Source organism: Mytilus galloprovincialis, chromosome 2 (assembly GCF_965363235.1).
Source record: "Mytilus galloprovincialis chromosome 2, xbMytGall1.hap1.1, whole genome shotgun sequence".
NCBI classification, from domain to species: Eukaryota; Metazoa; Mollusca; class Bivalvia; order Mytilida; family Mytilidae; genus Mytilus; species Mytilus galloprovincialis.
This window is the reverse complement of record NC_134839.1, coordinates 41,579,907-41,597,018: the sequence shown is the minus strand read 5'-3', so window position 1 is coordinate 41,597,018 and position 17,112 is coordinate 41,579,907. Positions and strand designations below refer to the sequence as shown.

The 17,112-nt window shown below is 42.3% G+C and overlaps 1 long non-coding RNA gene across 2 annotated transcripts in view; it reads right to left on the bottom strand.

Annotated features, from left to right (window-relative positions):
* Positions 1 to 17,112, bottom strand: part of LOC143063612 (uncharacterized) — a 62,536-nt gene continuing 45,424 nt past the window's right edge. For both annotated transcript variants that reach the window (XR_012975063.1, XR_012975062.1), the window contains exon 3: positions 1 to 686. This is a non-coding gene — a long non-coding RNA (uncharacterized LOC143063612). The remainder of the gene's footprint in view (positions 687 to 17,112) is intronic.

The window sequence follows — 17,112 nt, the reverse complement described above, 5'->3', positions numbered from 1 at the left end:
TTTATCATTTAAGTCATATATTTTAACAAAAAATGCATAACACTTTTATAACGATTTTAAAAAGTTATGAAATATACGAAAAAGTGTTCCATTAAATATGAGGATTGGTACAGTCCTATTATTTATACACATACACTAGTCCTCAGTGTGGTCCTTAGTTGATAGTTGACGCATTAGGTAATCGTACAATATTTCCTTAATTTTTCAATATATTTTTTATAACCTAGTCCTTATTTTGAAAAATAAACGCGTAAAGAAAAAAAAATGTATTGAACTATTCTATGTATTTTCAGATGATTTTGGTAAACACATGTCAATGTTCATACTCGAATCACAAATTTTAATATTCTCGAAATGACATGTTCCAATTTGGTTGCAAGAGTCGGCGTTACAGTTACTACGACAAGTGTTCCATTCGTTATCTTCTTTTTCTATTTCCTTTTCTATAGTGACTTTGCAATCTGTAAGAGAGGACGAATTAAAGTCATTCGGAACACACATCCCCGAGCAGGTGGTTTCAAAATGACAACCTGCAGCTATACAATCTCTGGAAATACATTTGTCTAAGCATTCGTTCCATTTAGCTGCCCTATTCTGTCGTTCTGTGTTTACCAATGATGTGTCTTTACAACTACAACTTCTCTTTTTAATGTCCCTTCCATGTACGCTGTGTGGTAATATCATTGCTGAAATTTGAAGAAACCATTTGTAAGAGTAACATGTTATTTTCTTTACCAGACTCAAGCTGGCAGCCACTTTTATCGGCCAATCAAGATAGCAGCCACTTTTTTCCAGCAGCCAATTTTGACGATATGTCTAAAAACCAAAAAACTGCGTGAGGCTCAAACGTTCCAAAAATCGCTAAATCTTGGTTAAATGCAATCTAACAGCGGAAATCGACAATTTCACGGTTTCTGCTAATTTCTAAAGCATTTCATTCCGTTTTAAATATGTATGTAAGCGGTCTGTCCTTTATTTGACATTCGATAATTGATATTCAATATCCAACCGACTGCTAGCCGTCGGTTCAATATTTAAATTTAGTTGAAAATCACTATAAAGCCTGAGGGAAAAGATACCATTTTATGACCCCTTCAACCTGTCATAAATTTTCGTTGTCCTCGAATATAAACCCTGATACAAGTTGTATATTTGTCTTTATGTTATATAGATTTTTATCAATAAAACATAACAGAGGATTCACCAAAGATGTAATTTAATATATAAAATATGAAACAAAATCCAATTACTCCAGAAACATATAGAAATATACATAGAAATACTTATGGAAAGCCAAAAAAGAAAAGAAATTAATAGTGAACAGCTACCAGAGACTGCTTAAATGAAGGTGACCACCCTAAGACGACTTTGGACCTCTGTGGTGGCCAGACGGGCCCGGATCCCAGAAAAATATTTAAGTGGGGAATAGCTTGGGTCAATACCTTTAAAATGAGCTAGGTCCGGTTCGGAACTTTGCCGTTGGTATATGCCGAAAAGTACCGAATGTATGCATATGGTTAAAACGGAAAATTACGTTAAGGGGCACCTTTGAACCTCTGTGGTGGCCAGACGGGCCCGGATCCCAGAAAAATATTTAAGTGGGGAATAGCTTGGGTCAATACCTTTAAAATGAGCTAGGTCCGGTTCGGAACTTTGCCGTTGGTATATGCCGAAAAGTACCGAATGTATGCATATGGTTAAAACGGAAAATTACGTTAAGGGGCACCTTTGAACCTCTGTGGTGGCCAGACGGGCCCGGATCCCAGAAAAATATTTAAGTGGGGAATAGCTTGGGTCAATACCTTTAAAATGAGCTAGGTCCGGTTCGGAACTTTGCCGTTGGTATATGCCGAAAAGTACCGAATGTATGCATATGGTTAAAACGGAAAATTACGTTAAGGGGCACCTTTGAACCTCTGTGGTGGCCAGACGGGCCCGGATCCCAGAAAAATATTTAAGTGGGGAATAGCTTGGGTCAATACCTTTAAAATGAGCTAGGTCCGGTTCGGAACTTTGCCGTTGGTATATGCCGAAAAGTACCGAATGTATGCATATGGTTAAAACGGAAAATTACGTTAAGGGGCACCTTTGAACCTCTGTGGTGGCCAGACGGGCCCGGATCCCAGAAAAATATTTAAGTGGGGAATAGCTTGGGTCAATACCTTTAAAATGAGCTAGGTCCGGTTCGGAACTTTGCCGTTGGTATATGCCGAAAAGTACCGAATGTATGCATATGGTTAAAACGGAAAATTACGTTAAGGGGCACCTTTGAACCTCTGTGGTGGCCAGACGGGCCCGGATCCCAGAAAAATATTTAAGTGGGGAATAGCTTGGGTCAATACCTTTAAAATGAGCTAGGTCCGGTTCGGAACTTTGCCGTTGGTATATGCCGAAAAGTACCGAATGTATGCATATGGTTAAAACGGAAAATTACGTTAAGGGGCACCTTTGAACCTCTGTGGTGGCCAGACGGGCCCGGATCCCAGAAAAATATTTAAGTGGGGAATAGCTTGGGTCAATACCTTTAAAATGAGCTAGGTCCGGTTCGGAACTTTGCCGTTGGTATATGCCGAAAAGTACCGAATGTATGCATATGGTTAAAACGGAAAATTACGTTAAGGGGCACCTTTGAACCTCTGTGGTGGCCAGACGGGCCCGGATCCCAGAAAAATATTTAAGTGGGGAATAGCTTGGGTCAATACCTTTAAAATGAGCTAGGTCCGGTTCGGAACTTTGCCGTTGGTATATGCCGAAAAGTACCGAATGTATGCATATGGTTAAAACGGAAAATTACGTTAAGGGGCACCTTTGAACCTCTGTGGTGGCCAGACGGGCCCGGATCCCAGAAAAATATTTAAGTGGGGAATAGCTTGGGTCAATACCTTTAAAATGAGCTAGGTCCGGTTCGGAACTTTGCCGTTGGTATATGCCGAAAAGTACCGAATGTATGCATATGGTTAAAACGGAAAATTACGTTAAGGGGCACCTTTGAACCTCTGTGGTGGCCAGACGGGCCCGGATCCCAGAAAAATATTTAAGTGGGGAATAGCTTGGGTCAATACCTTTAAAATGAGCTAGGTCCGGTTCGGAACTTTGCCGTTGGTATATGCCGAAAAGTACCGAATGTATGCATATGGTTAAAACGGAAAATTACGTTAAGGGGCACCTTTGAACCTCTGTGGTGGCCAGACGGGCCCGGATCCCAGAAAAATATTTAAGTGGGGAATAGCTTGGGTCAATACCTTTAAAATGAGCTAGGTCCGGTTCGGAACTTTGCCGTTGGTATATGCCGAAAAGTACCGAATGTATGCATATGGTTAAAACGGAAAATTACGTTAAGGGGCACCTTTGAACCTCTGTGGTGGCCAGACGGGCCCGGATCCCAGAAAAATATTTAAGTGGGGAATAGCTTGGGTCAATACCTTTAAAATGAGCTAGGTCCGGTTCGGAACTTTGCCGTTGGTATATGCCGAAAAGTACCGAATGTATGCATATGGTTAAAACGGAAAATTACGTTAAGGGGCACCTTTGAACCTCTGTGGTGGCCAGACGGGCCCGGATCCCAGAAAAATATTTAAGTGGGGAATAGCTTGGGTCAATACCTTTAAAATGAGCTAGGTCCGGTTCGGAACTTTGCCGTTGGTATATGCCGAAAAGTACCGAATGTATGCATATGGTTAAAACGGAAAATTACGTTAAGGGGCACCTTTGAACCTCTGTGGTGGCCAGACGGGCCCGGATCCCAGAAAAATATTTAAGTGGGGAATAGCTTGGGTCAATACCTTTAAAATGAGCTAGGTCCGGTTCGGAACTTTGCCGTTGGTATATGCCGAAAAGTACCGAATGTATGCATATGGTTAAAACGGAAAATTACGTTAAGGGGCACCTTTGAACCTCTGTGGTGGCCAGACGGGCCCGGATCCCAGAAAAATATTTAAGTGGGGAATAGCTTGGGTCAATACCTTTAAAATGAGCTAGGTCCGGTTCGGAACTTTGCCGTTGGTATATGCCGAAAAGTACCGAATGTATGCATATGGTTAAAACGGAAAATTACGTTAAGGGGCACCTTTGAACCTCTGTGGTGGCCAGACGGGCCCGGATCCCAGAAAAATATTTAAGTGGGGAATAGCTTGGGTCAATACCTTTAAAATGAGCTAGGTCCGGTTCGGAACTTTGCCGTTGGTATATGCCGAAAAGTACCGAATGTATGCATATGGTTAAAACGGAAAATTACGTTAAGGGGCACCTTTGAACCTCTGTGGTGGCCAGACGGGCCCGGATCCCAGAAAAATATTTAAGTGGGGAATAGCTTGGGTCAATACCTTTAAAATGAGCTAGGTCCGGTTCGGAACTTTGCCGTTGGTATATGCCGAAAAGTACCGAATGTATGCATATGGTTAAAACGGAAAATTACGTTAAGGGGCACCTTTGAACCTCTGTGGTGGCCAGACGGGCCCGGATCCCAGAAAAATATTTAAGTGGGGAATAGCTTGGGTCAATACCTTTAAAATGAGCTAGGTCCGGTTCGGAACTTTGCCGTTGGTATATGCCGAAAAGTACCGAATGTATGCATATGGTTAAAACGGAAAATTACGTTAAGGGGCACCTTTGAACCTCTGTGGTGGCCAGACGGGCCCGGATCCCAGAAAAATATTTAAGTGGGGAATAGCTTGGGTCAATACCTTTAAAATGAGCTAGGTCCGGTTCGGAACTTTGCCGTTGGTATATGCCGAAAAGTACCGAATGTATGCATATGGTTAAAACGGAAAATTACGTTAAGGGGCACCTTTGAACCTCTGTGGTGGCCAGACGGGCCCGGATCCCAGAAAAATATTTAAGTGGGGAATAGCTTGGGTCAATACCTTTAAAATGAGCTAGGTCCGGTTCGGAACTTTGCCGTTGGTATATGCCGAAAAGTACCGAATGTATGCATATGGTTAAAACGGAAAATTACGTTAAGGGGCACCTTTGAACCTCTGTGGTGGCCAGACGGGCCCGGATCCCAGAAAAATATTTAAGTGGGGAATAGCTTGGGTCAATACCTTTAAAATGAGCTAGGTCCGGTTCGGAACTTTGCCGTTGGTATATGCCGAAAAGTACCGAATGTATGCATATGGTTAAAACGGAAAATTACGTTAAGGGGCACCTTTGAACCTCTGTGGTGGCCAGACGGGCCCGGATCCCAGAAAAATATTTAAGTGGGGAATAGCTTGGGTCAATACCTTTAAAATGAGCTAGGTCCGGTTCGGAACTTTGCCGTTGGTATATGCCGAAAAGTACCGAATGTATGCATATGGTTAAAACGGAAAATTACGTTAAGGGGCACCTTTGAACCTCTGTGGTGGCCAGACGGGCCCGGATCCCAGAAAAATATTTAAGTGGGGAATAGCTTGGGTCAATACCTTTAAAATGAGCTAGGTCCGGTTCGGAACTTTGCCGTTGGTATATGCCGAAAAGTACCGAATGTATGCATATGGTTAAAACGGAAAATTACGTTAAGGGGCACCTTTGAACCTCTGTGGTGGCCAGACGGGCCCGGATCCCAGAAAAATATTTAAGTGGGGAATAGCTTGGGTCAATACCTTTAAAATGAGCTAGGTCCGGTTCGGAACTTTGCCGTTGGTATATGCCGAAAAGTACCGAATGTATGCATATGGTTAAAACGGAAAATTACGTTAAGGGGCACCTTTGAACCTCTGTGGTGGCCAGACGGGCCCGGATCCCAGAAAAATATTTAAGTGGGGAATAGCTTGGGTCAATACCTTTAAAATGAGCTAGGTCCGGTTCGGAACTTTGCCGTTGGTATATGCCGAAAAGTACCGAATGTATGCATATGGTTAAAACGGAAAATTACGTTAAGGGGCACCTTTGAACCTCTGTGGTGGCCAGACGGGCCCGGATCCCAGAAAAATATTTAAGTGGGGAATAGCTTGGGTCAATACCTTTAAAATGAGCTAGGTCCGGTTCGGAACTTTGCCGTTGGTATATGCCGAAAAGTACCGAATGTATGCATATGGTTAAAACGGAAAATTACGTTAAGGGGCACCTTTGAACCTCTGTGGTGGCCAGACGGGCCCGGATCCCAGAAAAATATTTAAGTGGGGAATAGCTTGGGTCAATACCTTTAAAATGAGCTAGGTCCGGTTCGGAACTTTGCCGTTGGTATATGCCGAAAAGTACCGAATGTATGCATATGGTTAAAACGGAAAATTACGTTAAGGGGCACCTTTGAACCTCTGTGGTGGCCAGACGGGCCCGGATCCCAGAAAAATATTTAAGTGGGGAATAGCTTGGGTCAATACCTTTAAAATGAGCTAGGTCCGGTTCGGAACTTTGCCGTTGGTATATGCCGAAAAGTACCGAATGTATGCATATGGTTAAAACGGAAAATTACGTTAAGGGGCACCTTTGAACCTCTGTGGTGGCCAGACGGGCCCGGATCCCAGAAAAATATTTAAGTGGGGAATAGCTTGGGTCAATACCTTTAAAATGAGCTAGGTCCGGTTCGGAACTTTGCCGTTGGTATATGCCGAAAAGTACCGAATGTATGCATATGGTTAAAACGGAAAATTACGTTAAGGGGCACCTTTGAACCTCTGTGGTGGCCAGACGGGCCCGGATCCCAGAAAAATATTTAAGTGGGGAATAGCTTGGGTCAATACCTTTAAAATGAGCTAGGTCCGGTTCGGAACTTTGCCGTTGGTATATGCCGAAAAGTACCGAATGTATGCATATGGTTAAAACGGAAAATTACGTTAAGGGGCACCTTTGAACCTCTGTGGTGGCCAGACGGGCCCGGATCCCAGAAAAATATTTAAGTGGGGAATAGCTTGGGTCAATACCTTTAAAATGAGCTAGGTCCGGTTCGGAACTTTGCCGTTGGTATATGCCGAAAAGTACCGAATGTATGCATATGGTTAAAACGGAAAATTACGTTAAGGGGCACCTTTGAACCTCTGTGGTGGCCAGACGGGCCCGGATCCCAGAAAAATATTTAAGTGGGGAATAGCTTGGGTCAATACCTTTAAAATGAGCTAGGTCCGGTTCGGAACTTTGCCGTTGGTATATGCCGAAAAGTACCGAATGTATGCATATGGTTAAAACGGAAAATTACGTTAAGGGGCACCTTTGAACCTCTGTGGTGGCCAGACGGGCCCGGATCCCAGAAAAATATTTAAGTGGGGAATAGCTTGGGTCAATACCTTTAAAATGAGCTAGGTCCGGTTCGGAACTTTGCCGTTGGTATATGCCGAAAAGTACCGAATGTATGCATATGGTTAAAACGGAAAATTACGTTAAGGGGCACCTTTGAACCTCTGTGGTGGCCAGACGGGCCCGGATCCCAGAAAAATATTTAAGTGGGGAATAGCTTGGGTCAATACCTTTAAAATGAGCTAGGTCCGGTTCGGAACTTTGCCGTTGGTATATGCCGAAAAGTACCGAATGTATGCATATGGTTAAAACGGAAAATTACGTTAAGGGGCACCTTTGAACCTCTGTGGTGGCCAGACGGGCCCGGATCCCAGAAAAATATTTAAGTGGGGAATAGCTTGGGTCAATACCTTTAAAATGAGCTAGGTCCGGTTCGGAACTTTGCCGTTCCCTGTGGTGGCGGGGCCGGATCCCAGAAAATATTTAAGTGGGGAATAGCTTGGGTCAATACCTTAAAATGGCAACCTCTGTGTGGCCAGACGGGCCCGGATCCCAGAAAAAATATTTAAGTGGGAATAGCTTGGGTCAATACCTTTAAAATGAGCTAGGTCCGGTTCGGAACTTGCCGTTGGTATATGCCGAAAAGTACCGAATGTATGCATATGGTTAAAACGGAAATTACGTTAAGGGGCACCTTTGAACCTCTGTGGTGGCCAGACGGGCCCGGATCCCAGAAAAATATTTAAGTGGGGAATAGCTTGGGTCAATACCTTTAAAATGAGCTAGGTCCGGTTCGGAACTTTGCCGTTGGTATATGCCGAAAAGTACCGAATGTATGCATATGGTTAAAACGGAAAATTACGTTAAGGGGCACCTTTGAACCTCTGTGGTGGCCAGACGGGCCCGGATCCCAGAAAAATATTTAAGTGGGGAATAGCTTGGGTCAATACCTTTAAAATGAGCTAGGTCCGGTTCGGAACTTTGCCGTTGGTATATGCCGAAAAGTACCGAATGTATGCATATGGTTAAAACGGAAAATTACGTTAAGGGGCACCTTTGAACCTCTGTGGTGGCCAGACGGGCCCGGATCCCAGAAAAATATTTAAGTGGGGAATAGCTTGGGTCAATACCTTTAAAATGAGCTAGGTCCGGTTCGGAACTTTGCCGTTGGTATATGCCGAAAAGTACCGAATGTATGCATATGGTTAAAACGGAAAATTACGTTAAGGGGCACCTTTGAACCTCTGTGGTGGCCAGACGGGCCCGGATCCCAGAAAAATATTTAAGTGGGGAATAGCTTGGGTCAATACCTTTAAAATGAGCTAGGTCCGGTTCGGAACTTTGCCGTTGGTATATGCCGAAAAGTACCGAATGTATGCATATGGTTAAAACGGAAAATTACGTTAAGGGGCACCTTTGAACCTCTGTGGTGGCCAGACGGGCCCGGATCCCAGAAAAATATTTAAGTGGGGAATAGCTTGGGTCAATACCTTTAAAATGAGCTAGGTCCGGTTCGGAACTTTGCCGTTGGTATATGCCGAAAAGTACCGAATGTATGCATATGGTTAAAACGGAAAATTACGTTAAGGGGCACCTTTGAACCTCTGTGGTGGCCAGACGGGCCCGGATCCCAGAAAAATATTTAAGTGGGGAATAGCTTGGGTCAATACCTTTAAAATGAGCTAGGTCCGGTTCGGAACTTTGCCGTTGGTATATGCCGAAAAGTACCGAATGTATGCATATGGTTAAAACGGAAAATTACGTTAAGGGGCACCTTTGAACCTCTGTGGTGGCCAGACGGGCCCGGATCCCAGAAAAATATTTAAGTGGGGAATAGCTTGGGTCAATACCTTTAAAATGAGCTAGGTCCGGTTCGGAACTTTGCCGTTGGTATATGCCGAAAAGTACCGAATGTATGCATATGGTTAAAACGGAAAATTACGTTAAGGGGCACCTTTGAACCTCTGTGGTGGCCAGACGGGCCCGGATCCCAGAAAAATATTTAAGTGGGGAATAGCTTGGGTCAATACCTTTAAAATGAGCTAGGTCCGGTTCGGAACTTTGCCGTTGGTATATGCCGAAAAGTACCGAATGTATGCATATGGTTAAAACGGAAAATTACGTTAAGGGGCACCTTTGAACCTCTGTGGTGGCCAGACGGGCCCGGATCCCAGAAAAATATTTAAGTGGGGAATAGCTTGGGTCAATACCTTTAAAATGAGCTAGGTCCGGTTCGGAACTTTGCCGTTGGTATATGCCGAAAAGTACCGAATGTATGCATATGGTTAAAACGGAAAATTACGTTAAGGGGCACCTTTGAACCTCTGTGGTGGCCAGACGGGCCCGGATCCCAGAAAAATATTTAAGTGGGGAATAGCTTGGGTCAATACCTTTAAAATGAGCTAGGTCCGGTTCGGAACTTTGCCGTTGGTATATGCCGAAAAGTACCGAATGTATGCATATGGTTAAAACGGAAAATTACGTTAAGGGGCACCTTTGAACCTCTGTGGTGGCCAGACGGGCCCGGATCCCAGAAAAATATTTAAGTGGGGAATAGCTTGGGTCAATACCTTTAAAATGAGCTAGGTCCGGTTCGGAACTTTGCCGTTGGTATATGCCGAAAAGTACCGAATGTATGCATATGGTTAAAACGGAAAATTACGTTAAGGGGCACCTTTGAACCTCTGTGGTGGCCAGACGGGCCCGGATCCCAGAAAAATATTTAAGTGGGGAATAGCTTGGGTCAATACCTTTAAAATGAGCTAGGTCCGGTTCGGAACTTTGCCGTTGGTATATGCCGAAAAGTACCGAATGTATGCATATGGTTAAAACGGAAAATTACGTTAAGGGGCACCTTTGAACCTCTGTGGTGGCCAGACGGGCCCGGATCCCAGAAAAATATTTAAGTGGGGAATAGCTTGGGTCAATACCTTTAAAATGAGCTAGGTCCGGTTCGGAACTTTGCCGTTGGTATATGCCGAAAAGTACCGAATGTATGCATATGGTTAAAACGGAAAATTACGTTAAGGGGCACCTTTGAACCTCTGTGGTGGCCAGACGGGCCCGGATCCCAGAAAAATATTTAAGTGGGGAATAGCTTGGGTCAATACCTTTAAAATGAGCTAGGTCCGGTTCGGAACTTTGCCGTTGGTATATGCCGAAAAGTACCGAATGTATGCATATGGTTAAAACGGAAAATTACGTTAAGGGGCACCTTTGAACCTCTGTGGTGGCCAGACGGGCCCGGATCCCAGAAAAATATTTAAGTGGGGAATAGCTTGGGTCAATACCTTTAAAATGAGCTAGGTCCGGTTCGGAACTTTGCCGTTGGTATATGCCGAAAAGTACCGAATGTATGCATATGGTTAAAACGGAAAATTACGTTAAGGGGCACCTTTGAACCTCTGTGGTGGCCAGACGGGCCCGGATCCCAGAAAAATATTTAAGTGGGGAATAGCTTGGGTCAATACCTTTAAAATGAGCTAGGTCCGGTTCGGAACTTTGCCGTTGGTATATGCCGAAAAGTACCGAATGTATGCATATGGTTAAAACGGAAAATTACGTTAAGGGGCACCTTTGAACCTCTGTGGTGGCCAGACGGGCCCGGATCCCAGAAAAATATTTAAGTGGGGAATAGCTTGGGTCAATACCTTTAAAATGAGCTAGGTCCGGTTCGGAACTTTGCCGTTGGTATATGCCGAAAAGTACCGAATGTATGCATATGGTTAAAACGGAAAATTACGTTAAGGGGCACCTTTGAACCTCTGTGGTGGCCAGACGGGCCCGGATCCCAGAAAAATATTTAAGTGGGGAATAGCTTGGGTCAATACCTTTAAAATGAGCTAGGTCCGGTTCGGAACTTTGCCGTTGGTATATGCCGAAAAGTACCGAATGTATGCATATGGTTAAAACGGAAAATTACGTTAAGGGGCACCTTTGAACCTCTGTGGTGGCCAGACGGGCCCGGATCCCAGAAAAATATTTAAGTGGGGAATAGCTTGGGTCAATACCTTTAAAATGAGCTAGGTCCGGTTCGGAACTTTGCCGTTGGTATATGCCGAAAAGTACCGAATGTATGCATATGGTTAAAACGGAAAATTACGTTAAGGGGCACCTTTGAACCTCTGTGGTGGCCAGACGGGCCCGGATCCCAGAAAAATATTTAAGTGGGGAATAGCTTGGGTCAATACCTTTAAAATGAGCTAGGTCCGGTTCGGAACTTTGCCGTTGGTATATGCCGAAAAGTACCGAATGTATGCATATGGTTAAAACGGAAAATTACGTTAAGGGGCACCTTTGAACCTCTGTGGTGGCCAGACGGGCCCGGATCCCAGAAAAATATTTAAGTGGGGAATAGCTTGGGTCAATACCTTTAAAATGAGCTAGGTCCGGTTCGGAACTTTGCCGTTGGTATATGCCGAAAAGTACCGAATGTATGCATATGGTTAAAACGGAAAATTACGTTAAGGGGCACCTTTGAACCTCTGTGGTGGCCAGACGGGCCCGGATCCCAGAAAAATATTTAAGTGGGGAATAGCTTGGGTCAATACCTTTAAAATGAGCTAGGTCCGGTTCGGAACTTTGCCGTTGGTATATGCCGAAAAGTACCGAATGTATGCATATGGTTAAAACGGAAAATTACGTTAAGGGGCACCTTTGAACCTCTGTGGTGGCCAGACGGGCCCGGATCCCAGAAAAATATTTAAGTGGGGAATAGCTTGGGTCAATACCTTTAAAATGAGCTAGGTCCGGTTCGGAACTTTGCCGTTGGTATATGCCGAAAAGTACCGAATGTATGCATATGGTTAAAACGGAAAATTACGTTAAGGGGCACCTTTGAACCTCTGTGGTGGCCAGACGGGCCCGGATCCCAGAAAAATATTTAAGTGGGGAATAGCTTGGGTCAATACCTTTAAAATGAGCTAGGTCCGGTTCGGAACTTTGCCGTTGGTATATGCCGAAAAGTACCGAATGTATGCATATGGTTAAAACGGAAAATTACGTTAAGGGGCACCTTTGAACCTCTGTGGTGGCCAGACGGGCCCGGATCCCAAAAAAATATTTAAGTGGGGAATAGCTTGGGTCAATACCTTTAAAATGAGCTAGGTCCGGTTCGGAACTTTGCCGTTGGTATATGCCGAAAAGTACCGAATGTATGCATATGGTTAAAACGGAAAATTACGTTAAGGGGCACCTTTGAACCTCTGTGGTGGCCAGACGGGCCCGGATCCCAGAAAAATATTTAAGTGGGGAATAGCTTGGGTCAATACCTTTAAAATGAGCTAGGTCCGGTTCGGAACTTTGCCGTTGGTATATGCCGAAAAGTACCGAATGTATGCATATGGTTAAAACGGAAAATTACGTTAAGGGGCACCTTTGAACCTCTGTGGTGGCCAGACGGGCCCGGATCCCAGAAAAATATTTAAGTGGGGAATAGCTTGGGTCAATACCTTTAAAATGAGCTAGGTCCGGTTCGGAACTTTGCCGTAGGGATATGTCGAAGAGTACCGAATGTGTGGTTGATTTGGAAAATACGTAAATGGGCAACTTTGAACCTCTGTGTAGGCCAGACGGGCCCGGATCCCAGAAAAAATATTTAAGTGGCAAATAGCTTGAATCAATACCTTTGAAATGAGCTAGGTCCGGTTCGGAACTTTGCCGTAGGGATATGTCGAGGAGTACCGAATGTGTGTTTGATTTGGAAATTACGTAAATGGGCAACTTTGAACCTCTGTGTAGGCCAGACGGGCCCGGGTCCCTGAAAAATATTTAAGTTGGGAATAGCTTGGATCAGTACCTTTGAAATGAGCTAGGTCCGGTTCGGAACTTTGCCGTTGGTATATGCCGAAAAGTACCGAATGTATGCATATGGTTAATACGGAAAATTGCGTTAAGGGGCACCTTTGAACCTCTGTGGTGGCCAGACGGGCCCGGATCCCAGAAAAATATTTAAGTAAGGAATAGCCTATGTCAATACCTTTGAAATGAGCTTGGAAAGGTTCGAAAATTACCGTAAAGATATTCTTAGGAATTCCGAATGTAAGATTGTTGAAGAATCTCAATAAATGCGTTGTGTTTTCTATATACGTTTAAATGTACTGATAGGTAATGAATAATACAATAACATCACTTACTATAGCGTTATAGTTACAACGTTACCATAGCATAATGTTTGTACCTCGCGTATTTTCTGAAGTATGTAACGAAAAATTGTAAGAAAATGTAAGTTCACAATATAGATAAAAGAAATTTAAATTTATGTCCATCTCAAATAAAATAATCTAGTTCCTTAACCTTAACTGATCACAACTAAAGTTTATCTCATAGTCCATTCATGGATTTTTCTTCTGCCGCCTACTGTAGCATCACTCAGCGGTAATTTTCTTTATGCGTTGTAAGTTCCTTTCTTGTATCTATTTGGGTTCTTGACTCTACCAGTTGAGGGTGTGTTCGTTCGTCTAGGTAGCAAGTTACTTTCTTTGAAATTTTCCTTAAGTGGGTTCATGTGCGATCTACTTTGTACGAGCCATTGTGATGTGTCTTCTGGTCTTCTTTTGTCAACGGTCATGCCTGAAGGGATATCATCTGAACGGTCATGTTTCCATAGCAACTTTGCCGTGGACTTTCCTTTTTCGCTGTGTTCTTGTTTTCAATGACGTTTACCAGAGCTATAGATGTTGTCGGATGGTGGATGTTTCTATTGATTAGTCCTGATAACACACATCCGAACTTTGACTGTACAACGATTGGTCATTTTCCTCTTATAACTCTGTCCTCGATAATTTACCAGTAGTAGTCGGTGCCTATGAGTAAGTCAATTTCGAAACGTTCTGTACTTAAGTTTAAAAGTGGAAAGTTCCTTGTAGTCTGTGAAATCTTGTTTTAAATCAGAACGGCAATCTCTGGAACAATGAGTGTGTCGATGTGGACTTTTTCTACTGTGTCGGTCTGTAACTGTATTGTTGCAGTGTCTAAGTTGCGAACCTTCTGGGATAAATTTCAAATCACAGACGGATGAATGCTTACTTTTTCTGTAGGATTTGTTTCTAATTTATCAGTTAATTTCTGAGTTATAAAATTGAAGAAGGCTGTGCTCCCTCGTCAAATAAGATGTTACTTTCTAGTTCTTGGTCGTTATTTACAACTGGTGCAGTTGTTGTTTTCGGGAGAATGTCGTGACTCTGATGTGATGGATACATTACTGTAGTCTCGTGTGGTGTTTCAGCTACGTTGATTGCTGACTATTGTATTGTATGCTGCGGTGTCATACCTGGAATTACCTCTTTTCCTTTACATATGCTAGTATGATGTATTCCGTTAAACTTTTTGCATCGTTCAGTAGAGTGGCATGCGGCTACTTAGTGTGACCCTTTACAGTTAAAGCATAACTGTTTCTGTTTTACAATTTGATTTCTTATGTTTACGTCTGTTACTTCAGGGCACTCCGCCGGATAGTGCTCAGTTAAAAAAAATATACATGTATGTGTATTTACCATCTTACGTGTGTCTTTGAATTCGCTCTTGTATGAATGTGATTGCGTACCCATAAAAAAAGTGCAGTGGCGTACAATATGTCTGAATTCATGACTCCTTCGCCAGCTTTAAGTATTTCAATCTCTTTAGTTATTGCTATTCGTAGATTTTTCAATATCAAGTTATATCTCCCGCGTTTTCTTGCAATAGATTTTCTCATGTCAATCGGTAACTTGTCCAAAACTAAAGCGAACCATACATCTCAGGTGTTTGACAAAGTGACTCTAATCCTCGCACATATGATTCAAGTTTGTCTCCGTAAGATCTCAAGCTAAATGCATCATTTGTCGGTGCGGGTAAGCTCATGAGTGATTTCATGTAAGCATTAAAAAATTGTGTGAGTTTCCAAATCTCTCTCTTAGCAAACAAACGGATGTCTCATAATTGGTGTGAGTAAGCGCAAATCCTGCTATGGTTTGGGCGGCGGTTCTTATAAGCTGGGCTTTCAGATAACTAAATTTCTGTATTGGTGTAAGGCTACTATTTTAGTGTATGGTACATTCGCAAAAGTCCCAAAATGTGCTCAACTGCAAAACATACCCGTCAAAATGTGGCTAATCTAATTAAAATAATCTATGATTTACATTACTAAATACATTTGGTAGTTGGGCTGGTGGTTGTATATACGAACAATCTTCCTGAGTATTGTATGATAGTAAAATCGGACCAATAAAGTTGCTTGATTGATTTCCGGTAGGATTTTCCTCCGATGGAATTCGTTTTCTAGTGTTTAGCATGTAAACGGCTGATGTGTTTGTATAAATAGCGTTTGATGTAGGTATATAGCATTCAGTGTTAGCGTTCATTGTTTACTTTCTTTTAAATTAGAATTATTGTTGGGGGATTTGATTGTTTGCTTAAGTTTTCGTATTTGCTTTAGTTTACTGTCTAAATCAAGCATATACTCATCCAAGTCTGTAATTTCTTGTTCAATGTGATCCTCGTGTTGGATTTCTTTCATCTTCTCGTTTAAATCATGAATAATCTTCTTTTTCAGGGTTACGGCATACTCTATGGCTTTGAATTCCTCCATTTTGACGTTTTCAGGATTCTCTTTCAGCTCCTCGAATTTGATCCATAGCTTCGTCAATGCTGCTCTGTTGCCGACACGTATTGCCTTTAACGTCCGTCACGGCACCATAAATGTTAAAAAATCTCAATAAATGCGTTGTGTGTTCTATATACGTTTAATCGTCATGATAGCTAATGAATAATACAATAGCGTCACTCACTATAGCGTTATGGTAACAACGTTACCATAACATAATGTTTGTATTTGTGTATTTTCTGACATGATTATTATGAAAATATGTTAAGGCACAACTTTTAACCCCAATTGTGGTCAGGATTGCCATGATCCCAGAAAAATATTAAATCGGAACTTTGCCGTAAGGATATGCTAAGATGTTCCGAATATGTGGTTTGTAAGTTAAATACGTTATATGAATTTCGGAACCACTGAAATGCAGATGGTTCTGGATTATATAAAAAATAAGTAGTGAATAGCCTGGGTTCATACCAGTGGTGTAGAATAGAGAATGCTGCAACACTTTCAATTTTAGTAATTAACAGTGAACGTGAAAGTAGGAAGGTGACAGTGAAAAAAGTGACGTCATATTAGTAAGTTAAAGTTATGACGTAACTTTATACAGGTAAATAAGCATCATGGTGTAAAAGTTAAAGTAGTCTGATCTAAAACTGCTCATTAAGGTGTTTAAGGTTTTAGAGTAAGGTGTGTTAGGGTAAGGGGTGTTAGGGTTAGAATTTGAATAGGAGTACGGGTGGTGTTTTTTAAATTGAAAAAAAAAACAGAATATAGGAATATTTAGGATTATGAAGGCATCTTATAATCAATATTATTTCATTGATTTGAATACCTTTGACACAAAAGAAAAACAAAAATGGAAGGACCTGCCAACAAGTGAGGTGAACCAAATTATTGACACTACAAGTGGGGATGAAATAATTTGTGATACTTACCTACTAATCTTGAAGTCAATAAAACGGGTAACAAGTAAGGTGTGGGCTTGTAGTGGGTTGTATTACGAAACAAGAACGTTGGAAGGACCGTTCATCATAAGTACGACTGCCTATACCCTTATTAGACAGAAGACCGCGTAGTAGTACGTGTCCTTATTTTTCTTTTCACATCTAGTAAACATTAAATTAAAAAAATTACAAGTGGTGGTTAGGGGTGTAAAATTGAAAAAAAAAATAATCATAAAAGACATATGTGTGTAAGTATTAAATAAATAATGGCATTAACAAACAAAAACATATCGGGTACGCCTAGATTGTCAGTTAATATACATGCTCTACATAATAAAGAGGCTGCGCTAGGTTTATAAAGACAATACCAACGGGTCATTTACAAATAACGGTAAACAAAGGATTTGGGGTTACAAGGATATAGTATAAACCCAAAAG